Raw genomic sequence first — 12,813 nt, forward strand, 5'->3', positions numbered from 1 at the left:
GAATACGTAGCAAACATAACCGAAGTACCAGACTGTAGAAGGTTGGAATTTTTCAATATGGTCGACAAGGATGTTCATTCAGCTGTAAAAAGAACTTATCCTTCTATCAACTTATCTCAACTTCCATACGAGGAGAAAATAAATTCTTATCTTCAATATTTTGCTCCTTCCGATGATAATGATATAGATAAAACTCGTATTTTGTGACGTAAACAATATAAAGAAGAAACAATTAAAAGTTATGTAAATAGTTTAAGAATAGTTTATCGAAAAAGTGCTTTCATATAAGTGAAATAAATGAAATTCTACGTAAACAATTTCTTAATGGAATTTACCACAAAGAAATGAAAAAGTTTTAAAAAAAAACTTTATAGCTTTACATTCGACAATATGGTAAAATTTGCCATTGAATTAACAATATCTAAAAAAATAACTTATTATATACAGCCAGCTTATTCAACGATTAAAACATTCCATATAATGAATGGAGAAGAATTTTATGAATGGTTAAACAAATTTGAATACGTAGCAGATATTCTCGAGTTATCAGGCGATGAAATCGTTGAATTCTTCAAAATCATGGTGCATAATGATGTTCATGCTACTGTCCAAAAATGTAACCCTTGTGTCAACTTCTCTGAAAATTCATATAAAGACACAATTAAACTTTACCGTTAAAATATTAGTTGCAGTTTTTAAAGTTTATTTAAAATTTGAATTCTGAATATCATTTCTACTTAACATTAAACTGATACCGGATACAAAGTATTTTGTATTGATTGTAAGTGTGTGAAAGATGAAAACGAATAGTGTTAGAAAAAAAATATATCAATCTTTATAATATGTTCTCATTACAATATTGCTAATAATAAATAATTACTAATTCCAGTTATTTAATGTTCACGACATTTGCACTCACGAATTCTCTTAATATACATATCTTTTATAAAATAATATATTCGTCGAATCCAAATGGTCAGCTACGATAAAAAAGTTTCGCTTCAAAAGCATGCACTAAGTTGACCGCTTTATTTTTTTTACCACAACAATTAATTTTCATCGATTTATTTATCATTTTCCTAACTCGTTCACTCCTGTCATATTATTATTGCATTTATTTATCTAGTCACTTCATTACTTTCTGTATCAATTTCATAGATTCGAGTTTTTTCTGTGACATCTTCTTACTAAATCATCATGCAATATCAAAGAAGAGGTTGTGTTATTCAAGTGTCAACGACACGCGGATTTTATTTTGATTTTTTCCTATTAGTTAGTACTTAAACTTGTAATACTCTACAAATTAGAGTTACTGATGATAGATACTAGAAACCAGAAAAAGATTTTGGTTGATTTTTACTGTATTTATTTGGTTTTGTTTGAATACTTAGTTCTGCCTTTTGAGTTGTGCAATGTAGAACAATATTTTCAGAGATTTATGGACACGATGATATTTACACATTAAATTCTGTGAAAAATCTTGAAAATGCGGTAAGCCTTGTATATATCATCATGGAAACGACAGACGATTTTTTATTACAATTATACCGCAAATACTTCTGAAGTTTAATCAGAATAATACGGATTTTCTCGAATAGCAAAACGAATTTGAATTTGTAGTCCGTTTTCTTTATGTAAATAATAGTAAAAAAGCTGAATTATTATTACATTGATCGATAATAAAAGGAAAGAGTAATAATCAAATCAATAATCAAAGAACATTTTTAATGGCCGGTAAGTGTTCGTGTTTGCTATTGTGACAAATTGCAGTCAAGTGAAAGGAATAAGAAAAAGACAAACTATATATTCCTGCGCGAGTTATAAATTCTTATATATTCAAACTATATATTCTGATAATGGATCATTTAATTAGAAAGAAATCCAATTCAATCTTAGGTCAATAAGGAAGGAATCTGTCGTTTCCAAATCTGCAGATTCAGAAATCCCAACTGCACTAAAGATATATTCTTATAACCCATAATTTATTTGACATCGCACAAGGGTGCAGAAAAAGGGTGGTACGAACAACAAAGGAAGGCGTTAAGATTCATAAACTAGCGAAACTTCTTTCTACAGAACTCCCTATCAAATTCTTTTAAACAAGAGAGAAAAAATATCATTGAAAATATTAATCAATCATACATGCATTATATGACACAGTTGAGAATATCATATTTCATATTTGATAGAACTAGAATATACTCGCAATTGAAATTTCTATACTAAATATAGTAAAAGTTGTTAAATAATTAAAAAAATAAAATCCAAAAGCAAATCATTTGAAGATATGTTTTAGCAGAAAAAAACTTTCATTGAATGATTCTCCTTTCCTATGCGTTTACTAATCAAAACTTTCATCGTACATATAAATCTCCAATTATTTTGATATTCCCGCAGGAAGAGGGAAATGGGAATTCCTTTTATAAGACGGAACGCCAGCTGCAGCACGTCCCATTGATCCGAAACTTTGCTTTTTGACCTGCTGACTATTGTCAGTTTTAAAAGCATTCCTTCAGATCTTTTTTACACAGGCCCTATTATATAGAATATAAACCAAGGTCATTTAAATCCTATAAATCCATTGACAATAATACGAACTATTGTGTTTACACAAAAAGGGGAGTCCTTTTTTAAAACGTATACCTGAATTCAACAATTCAGAGAATATAACTAAAGGAATATAACAATTCTCCGGATTTTTTCCTAACATTTTTTTATACTTTTTTATAGACCCTCAAAATACCGACAGGATAAAGACAACAATATTGAATCAAAAGAAGAAATTGTATCAGAAACAAATCGATTAGAATACCACATAATCAATGCCTTTAAGAATGCTGTTACTCCTTCTCCTGAACCTTATCGTGCAATCCCTGATTGTATGGAAATCACTCATGTCAGTTAATAAGAAGAAAAAATATGGTACGTAGAATGCGCTAGCGCACAGTATTAGAATGGGATCTGCTATCACACGAAATTTGCGAATTGAATATAAATGAAAAAATAGCAGCATGGAGTAACAAATGCAAAAGTTTAAACTTAAACGATAGATAATTAAAAACTATTACAAAATACGCATCAAGAAAACATTACCACTTCACTCATAAGATACGATTTTCTTGCGATAAACGTATTTCAAATATATGTTGTACACAAATAAATCATTTATGGGGGTGGGTGGACATATCGAAAAAATTAGCAGCTTTAATTAATAATCACGGAAATACTGGATATTGTTCAAGGGTTAAACTACATGGAAATATTAACGATACAAAATATATATCATACCGAGGCAAAAATCATTTCTTGTAAGAATCGTAGTAACCGTGATAAATTTTAACATTTCTAGCTGAAACTATTGCGGAGGTTGTTTAAATACCTAACAAAGACTTCCTGCAATGGTAATTTTTACATGAATATGCTAAATGAATTTTAATTTTTTTATAAACCCGGCTATTAATAAATATATTTTTTTAAATAATCATTAGACATTTATATAAATCATGTATTTGGAAATATATTAAAATATATTAAAATATATTTAAAATACATTTAAAGTAAAAAATAATTTTACCATTGTCTACATCAAATAATGGTAAATTACATATCTGCTTAATATGTAAATGTAATATAATCTTAGTAGACAAAATACATTCCTATACATCCTACATATTTAAAATAAATATATGTTTTATCTCTTTTTACCAATACATTTATTTCTACACGGAAAACTATTAAAAATAGTAATATTATTTTAAAAAATATTTAACAATTTTCGTTTTCGTTAATCGCGTAGTCACAGCCAAGAAAAAATGTTATGTCTTAATTATCACCTAAATGTTACGTAGAAAAATATATGGAATTAAAATTTTTTACCTTCATAATAACGTGCTGGATTCCTTTTAACAGAAAATACGCTTGTTGGCGCCTGCTTCTTTTAATCCTAACTATGGTACGTAATATAAACGGAGTCATCGTTCTTTATCGTAGTATACGCTACAATTCGTTCATCATTCCATCTCGAAACGAAAAAAAATATTCAGATGCAGTCTTCTCGTAAAAAAGGCCAAATATTTCATTCAATTGGGATAAATGCACCTCGTATGAATGGTTACTGGGTTGGAAGGTGCTACTTTTGACTCCGTAGTCTAAAGAATAGAAGGATTCTTCTTGACCTACTTTCTACTCTCCCTTCTGGACCTACGGAATTAAGGAGACTATGAGGAAAAAGAAATCGATTTGATAGAATTTGTTAAAAGAGGAAAAAGAATATGAATGCTAGAAACGAAGTGAATAGAAGAGAAGACATAATGGTGCTTTGAATTTTAAGATTAATCGAGTACAAAGAAAAATAGGATTTATACTGTCGCTGCATGTTATTAGTAAAAATTGAAATAAAAATCATATTCAATGTAGAAATTTCTTCTTGAGAAAGTTGAGAAGAAAGAAGAAAAGTTAAAAAGGGTAAAATGAACATTGTGCAAGTATTATATTTGATTCAATTTTTGAAATGTATTATGTATTATGATATATTTTGTAAATGTATAACTAACAATAAGTCCATTAATTTAGGTTAACTGGTTATAAATAAATAATAACATTTATTTATAGAACCTTTTGAAAAAAAGAAATATGAGAAATTAGAAAATTTAATTTATATTTTATAATATCGTGGCTTGGAAATTTGAAATTTATAAAAAAAGCTAAAAAATATAAATTCTTATTTATTTATTTTAAAAGACTCCAAATCACAGTTGGCAGAAAATAATCCTAGTGCCGTATGAAAGATTTCCCAAAAACCCCTATTTTATTAATAGTTTCTGTTTTAAGTAATCGTCAATATTGTTGATACTTAACGTTATAAAATGGAGGACGATTATTTACATATAAACCGGCATTATAAATAATTGAATATTAGAAATCCGAATTAATTTCTTCACATAATCTTATAAACAGAAATTGAGAGATATATAAAAACTAAAATAAATAATAAATATTGAGCAAATTATACCACTGTTTATAATAAGACACTTTCGAAACGAATAAACTTCACATCAAAAATATCTAATCATATTTTATAATTACTTATTTATTTATTGATGTGAGGTTTTGAGTAAGAATGCGTATATACCATTTTCGTTTCGCAACATTTGTTAATGCCAGAAAAAAAAATATATAATACCAATATATATATAATATTATAAATCAATTCTTACCCTGTCTAGTAGGTTCTATATTATTTGACATCACTGGCTGTCCAAATATCTAAAATAATTAAAAATAAAATCACTGATTATATATAATATATTTTTTATTAATATATTGTAATATCTGTAAATCTCGCATCGGTATAGTGTGGGTGAGTAAGTATGCAAGAACAAAAAAATTTAGCCTGCTGTCCATACCCTGCAGGTCGACACATGTTTCGAAGAACGGCCTAACCGATGCCATTGTCGTTAAGACAACCCATTCTTCTTTTGTTCAATTAAATAATGTGTATGCGTATGTATATTTTAGCTGGAATATGCGTCCCCCAAAGAAAGAAACGAATGTATCGAAGAATAGAAAAAAAGCCAGCATTCCATGAATCATCTAGTTTATTGTAAAACGTACAAAAATAAAAATGTATTCTACCAGCCCAAAAGGTCTAAATCTTTACTTTTCTTTACATACCTAAAATCTGTCTAATCTTTCTTTCTGTACGATATTTTAAAAATAGTGAAAATTTTACTTTAAGAAATCTAATTTAAATCATTAAATCAATAAAAAAAAATTCTTCTTCGAGATTAAATAATCTTCACTTGTGTGGTAGATCATAAAAAGAATAATTAAATATATTTATTGGCACACCACACACCGGAATTACACCAGTGCAATATGTCCAAGTATTGAAACCAAATAAAAAATATTTTTCTTATAGTCAACATCAAATTTCAATTTTCTGCGTTTAATAATCTACTAATCAGATTGCGTGAATGCATAAAATAAATAGTTTAAGTATATAATTCTAACTAAATTCATACTTTCATTAGTCAAATTAGCTATGCAACGTAATAAAAAATTATTCAATACGAATTTCACGCTTTATCGGTAAAATGTATAAGTAATTTTTGATCTATTTAACAAATTATTTTAAAAATTCACCATTGATATCGCATCGTGGTAAAAGTCGAGATTGAATGTCAGTTCTAAAATTATTACCGTATTTATACTGTCCTGGTCTGACCTTGTATAAGATCCTTTATTACTTTATTTATTTTAAGAAAAGCAAGTAATTGTGGAAGTGGGGATGAAGATAAGAAATATTGAAAGAAAGAGAACGAAAAAAGTCGAAATCATTTATCTGATGCGTAAATATAAGCATATTATGTTTCTGTGCTTTGTTTTCAAAATATTCTAAGAACTAACGACTAAATACGTAGGCATAATATTCTTGAAACAAATAAATACGTTTTTTGTTATTACCATATTATTGTCAATTATTTGAATATTATCTTATCCGGTACAAATTCATGTCAATTATAAATATACAAATATTTAATATAAACTGTATTATGAAAATAAATGTATATATATATATATAAATTTTTTTTTTAAATTCTATATTGAAATATAAACGTATTTCCTCAAAATTTTATTTCAAAATCTCCCGGTACGACCTTCCCGAACAATTCTAAACATTCAACGGAATATATTCTTTCGTATCAAATTTGAATATCTGATTCTCTTCCTAAATTAAAAATGTTATAAAAAAAATTATTTTAATAACTCATTTATAAATTTAAGTTTTATTTAGAAGAGAAAGATTTCTTTCGAATATATGATATAATATATAACATATATATATATAAAATAATACATATTATAATTATTTCAGTACTTGCTTGCCCGTAAGAAATTCATGTGCATGGACACTAATTATATTATAATGTATAAGTAGTTATATTTTTAATCTAAATTCTAGATGAAAATATGTATATATCGAAATGTAAAAAAAATGTGAAATTAAAATAGAAAATTTAAAAATTTTATTAAAAAATCGTTACGATCTTTCCGGACAAGTAAATACATTCAACGGAAATAATTAAATCGTATTTTAATTGACTATATAATCTCATGTCAAATTAGATGTATTTGAAAGATTTATTTAATAACTTATTTTTAATATCTATCATTTGTTAATAAAAAATTTTCGTCAATTAATTACAATGAAACCTTCGTTTGTTGGGATAATTTGTTCCAAAAATATGCATATTATTTAAAATATTTGTATATCAAAGCAAATTTCGTTATAAGAAATATATATTGAAAAATTCGAATAATTCGTTCAACAATTATAAAACCAAATGAAAGTGTTATAAAATACAAAATATACTAACTAGGTAAAAATGAAACAAATAAATCTTCATCTTACCTACATGTACCGCTCGTACTTCAAGACATCTCTCGTTAATAGAATCAAACTGCTTTGCTTGTCTTGTAGAATACTCGTAGACTAACGATAAATAAGTTAAGAGGTTTGATTTAATATATATGTACGTAGCGAATGTATACAAAGTTTGACCTCCTAGATAGATATACGTTTTTCTGCTTTGTTTTGAAAATATTTTTAAAACTAACGATTAAGCACGTAAGTATATTATTCTTAAAAAGAACAACTACGATTTTTCGGTATTATCACATTATAAACAATAATTGCAATACTAGCTTGCCTGTAAAAAATTCATGCATAGAAATTAATTATATAGTGATTTATAAATAGTTATAAATATATATATATGTAAACCACACCACATAAGATTTCATAAAACCGTTACTTTTAATAGCGGATAATTCTTAATAATTGTAATAACCCGTTACCGTAAGATACATAAGAATCATAAGAAGGGTTTCATAAAAGAATTAAGAGGCGAGGTTTTGATATCAGTATATATATATTTATTCTAAAGTCACTCTCTCGACGTAAGATTTCCCGAGCCAACCATTAACATAAACTAAGCCTCATTCATAATAACTAACATAAAAACCGACAAATACTGAACTGACCCCCCGCTGTATTGTCCGATTGTCCTTTTATACTTTTCCATCGAACAACGGAGCATCGGCTTCCCTCCACGGGTGACGCATACAGCCTATGTTCCTCACGCTTAATCTTAAGAATATCGATATCCTAAACAAACATCCGCACGCACTCACACTTTTTTTTTTTTTTTTTTTTTTTCGTCAGGGGGAAAGACCTTCGAAAGGCCCCCTGGGCCCGGTACCCAAGGTAGTGTCGGATTTCTACCGACTAAAAAACCCACCTGGTGCAAATCATTCATTCGCTGGATGGGAGAGGCGGATCCGCGATATATGTCACAAAAACACACCCACTCTCCCATCCCGATGAGCCTGGCCGGTGTTTTGCCATGCTCTCTTCATTCATACAAAACACTCACACCTTAAAACTAACTAACTACTGCGCCTCACGGTCTTCCGGAGGCGCAACTTACTCTACCTATATATGTATATGTACAAACCCGACCATCCATCCCAAGATGCACTGGTCGGGTTCACGCATCCCATGCATCCGCATGCAACACTCATCTCGGGGGAAGCGACGCGCTAGACCGGGCCAGGCACCGCCAAAGCTGCCCGGAGCCTCGCCCGGGGGGGCCGCCTAGGAGCTAGTCTCCTTTGCGGCCCAGCATACATTCTTCTCCTATTGAGAAATTCTCTTTCTCTCACTCTCTCAGCATCTTCCTTGGCCTTCATTACTAGTCCTGAAAAGGACTGGAATGGAGCCCACGACCCCGGGGTAACCAGGGACAGTCCAACCAGGGACAGCCCAACGCACTCACACTAGGGCAGGCGCCAACGTGCACGAACCTGCATAAGACGTTTACATATATATATATATTTTTAATCTAAATTCTATATGAAAATATATGTATATATCGAAATGCAAAAGTAATGTGAGATTAAAATATATAGAAAATTTAAAAATTTTATTATAAAATCGTCACGACCTTTCGGGACAATTAAATACACTAAACGGAAATTATTAAATCGTATTTTAATTGACTATATAATCTCATGCCAAATTAAATTGATTTGAAAGATTAATTTAATAACCTATTTTTAATATCTATCATTTATTAAAAGAAAATTTCCATTATTTAAATACAATGAAATTAATTCGCATTCTCGCTCTTTACCTTAATTAATTACAATAAAATAATTCATTCGCTAATTCATCGTTTGTCGGGATAATTAGTTCCAAAAATATGCTTATTATTTAAAATACTCGTACATAAAAACAAATTTCGTCATAAGAAATATATATTGAAAAAACTAGCGTGTGTACTTATGTACGCACGTAAGAAGTTATACTTATTTGGAGTACCAAAACGAATATAACCTCAATAACCTCAAAAATAACTTAAAAAAAAAAAGATAATAATAATAATAATTATTATTATTATCATAATTATTAATTTTCCTTGTTACTTTTTAATTTTCCATGTTTATTTTTTAATTAATGTTATTATTATTATATTATTATTATTATTAATTTCCTTTTTACATAGAATATAGTTGACAAAGAAACCTGTTCCCCCCCACCCTGCTTGGTTATCGATAATACTCGCTAATGTAAGCCGATTATTTTTCTTTTATTATTATTTTTTATTCATTTATTTATTTATTTAATTTTATATATATATAGCGTGACCAGGCAAAAAGGGGGAAGATTGGAAGTATGACAAGATAAGCTACTAATTATTATTATTTATTTATTTAACAAAAAAAAGAAAGGAATTATATTTTCAATCGATCAATATATATATATATATATATATATATATATATGTTGGATAATTTTTGTAACCCTACTTTTACACTTTCTTACTCTGATACTCTTTACTCTCTTCTTTGATACTCTTCACTCTTCACTCTTATACTCTGATACTCTCATACTCTTTATTCCTCTTACTCTGCGATTTCTCCGCTACCGCTAACTCTGATCTCTTTTACTCTTCTCTGCAACTGTTCTTCTACGACTAAATCTTTATTTTTTACTCTTACTCTTTACACTGATCCTCTGAGCATCTCTTACCCCTCTTGCACGACTCTCTCATCTTATATATTCTTCTCTTCTCGTATCCCCACGAATCCACGCTAAATACACGCACGTACTTACACTCTCTCATTTCTTTCACACCATCACAACATAACAACATAAAACATTTCTTATAACTCTTCCTAACCGAAAAACAACTTTACTTATACTCAAAATACTAACGTACATATTTAACAACGATCGTTCTCGAACATTCATATCTTAACGTTTCTCGCCTTTATATTTATTCCAATCTCACATGTATTTTAAAAAATTTTATATAACTGATTTTTTGTCTTGTAAAAATTTATTTGTGTATCAAATTGAATACTTACTTGAAAAAGAAGAATTTTATATCTACACATAAAATTAATTCAAGATATACAGAAAAGGATATTATAAAAACGTGGAATTTATTTTTTGTCTAGACATAATTTTAAAATAATAATTGTCAATGTTCTCTCTCATTATGCGCATAATTTAAATATTTCAATTAAAATTTAGTACATCATTTTAATTCCGTCAAAATTTTGTTTAGAAATATAAATTAAATTCTCAATTTAAATTCTCGTATTATAATTCGAGGCATTCAATCATATACATAATTTTAATTCGAGTATTAATTTTCCTTTGTCAATTTTATAAGATTATGTATAAATTGTTATTACTGTTGTTATTGTTACAATAATTTTTATTTTTTTTAGAATTTAATGAAGGCGGTGTAAATGGCAATTAATTTTGGTATTTCTGAAATTGTAAAGAAATTAAATGGTCTTATTTTTCCAAGTGTACTAAGTGATTGTTTTTTAAAATAAAAACTATGTTTCACTCAAGAATGGGTCGAACATTTAACAAAAATACCATGAGACGGACTCTTTATGAAACACTAATTCTATATATTTATCTACAACAATTCAAAAGGATATTCAATTTTTATATCGATATCTTGCTCATTTTCGTGAAACTCCTCGTAATTATAAACCTCGTGAGGGTCGTCTATTTCTGTGGTAATATTAAAGAAATCATTTCTTGCCATATCTTCCACATTCTCGTCTCTTTCTTCTACTCGAATCTCAGCAGAATTCTCGACTGTGCTAGTGGAAAAGTTGGAGCAGGATTGTCCCTCACAGTAGTTGCACAGTTGAGTGCAAAGTAGCCCAGTTTTTCGGCAGCTGCAGCGTAAAGCTTTGCTGTTTCCCGGACACGAACATTGTACCTGAAACATAGACATGTAGAGAAAATGATTAAGAATTTGCGTGCGCAAAGAATGCGTATATGCTTTTTAATATAATTCGTTCCGAATTCGCGAAACATTAGACCTTACAAATTCATTACAACATTTAGACTTTAAAAATTCGTGAATTTTAAAAAAATCATTGAGTCGTGCAAATTTTTGCAAATTTCCAAATATCGTACTAATTTTTGTTTTCTTCTTCGAATCAAGTATAACAAAGGTAACGTTGGTGTTCAATTTAAAAGAGAAACGTTAGATGGTTAACATTTTACAAAATTATAAAATTTTTAATTTTTAATTTTCATTTTTTTTATAAGTTTTTCTATCCTTAGGTTATATAAATTGTTTTTACATTTCCTAATTTCTAATTATATATAGAAAAAAATTAAAATTATTACAAAAAAATTAAAAGCAATAAATTTTTTTACATCTTGCACAAATAAAGGAAGATTTATTACTTAAATTACAAATTCATCCTGTAAATATCATCCTAAAAAATGTCTCGTTTCGGCACGTTAAAAATTAATTTTTGTTATTTATTGGATATTATTTAATTTATAATTAGTAACTTTATTACTCGCGTAATAATGTTGATTTCTTAATAAATTTTATATCGTTAGTGCAAAATTTGAAAAAAATCTGAGGTGGGACTCACTGACCGTCTCGTTGTTAAGGATAGAAAAACTTATGAAAAAAATAATTCCCCCACAAAGAATCGAACGTTAAATACCCAGCGCGAGAAGCGAAGACGTTACTACTTACGCTAACGCACCATTTGATAATAGCTCAATTTATTTCGTACAATTCTTAAGACTTCGAAGATGAATCAGAATGCATTACTATTTTCTTATAACATAATAAAAATGAATTAAAATTATGTATAGACAAAAAATAAATTCCACGTTTTTAGAATATCCTTTCATATATATCTTGAATTAATTTTATGTGTGGATATAAAATTCTTCTTTTTCAAATATGTATTTAATTTGATACACTAATAAATTTTTACGAGACAAAAAGTCAGTAATTTAAAATTTTATAAAATACATAATTTAATAGGAAAAATATTTAAATTTTAAATTTCGTCTTAAAGAGAATACGTATTCAATTTGATATACAAATAAATTTTTGTGAGTCAAAAAATTAATATCAACTAATTATTCTAATTAATTTTATGGCGAGACACAAAATTAAATCATTATTTTTACTCTTAACTAAATAATAATAGTTTCTGTTAAAATGAATTATTTTTTTTTTTTACTCAAGGTTCATTATTTTTGACAATAAATAAAGAAACGGCGTGCCATAAGCATCAAGATTCGATTTAAAAATGCCGCGCTTATACGCCGATATATATAGATATACAAAACGTTCGACGCACGATGGCCAAGACGTAAAATTCTGGCTACCAAATGAAAAAATAGAAAGAGAGAAATATCGGTTTTCTTTCTCACTCGCACTCGTATACAAAACGCTCGAC

This window comes from Polistes fuscatus, unplaced genomic scaffold, assembly GCF_010416935.1.
Source record: "Polistes fuscatus isolate 324 unplaced genomic scaffold, CU_Pfus_HIC Scaffold12, whole genome shotgun sequence".
Classification (NCBI taxonomy): domain Eukaryota; kingdom Metazoa; phylum Arthropoda; class Insecta; order Hymenoptera; family Vespidae; genus Polistes; species Polistes fuscatus.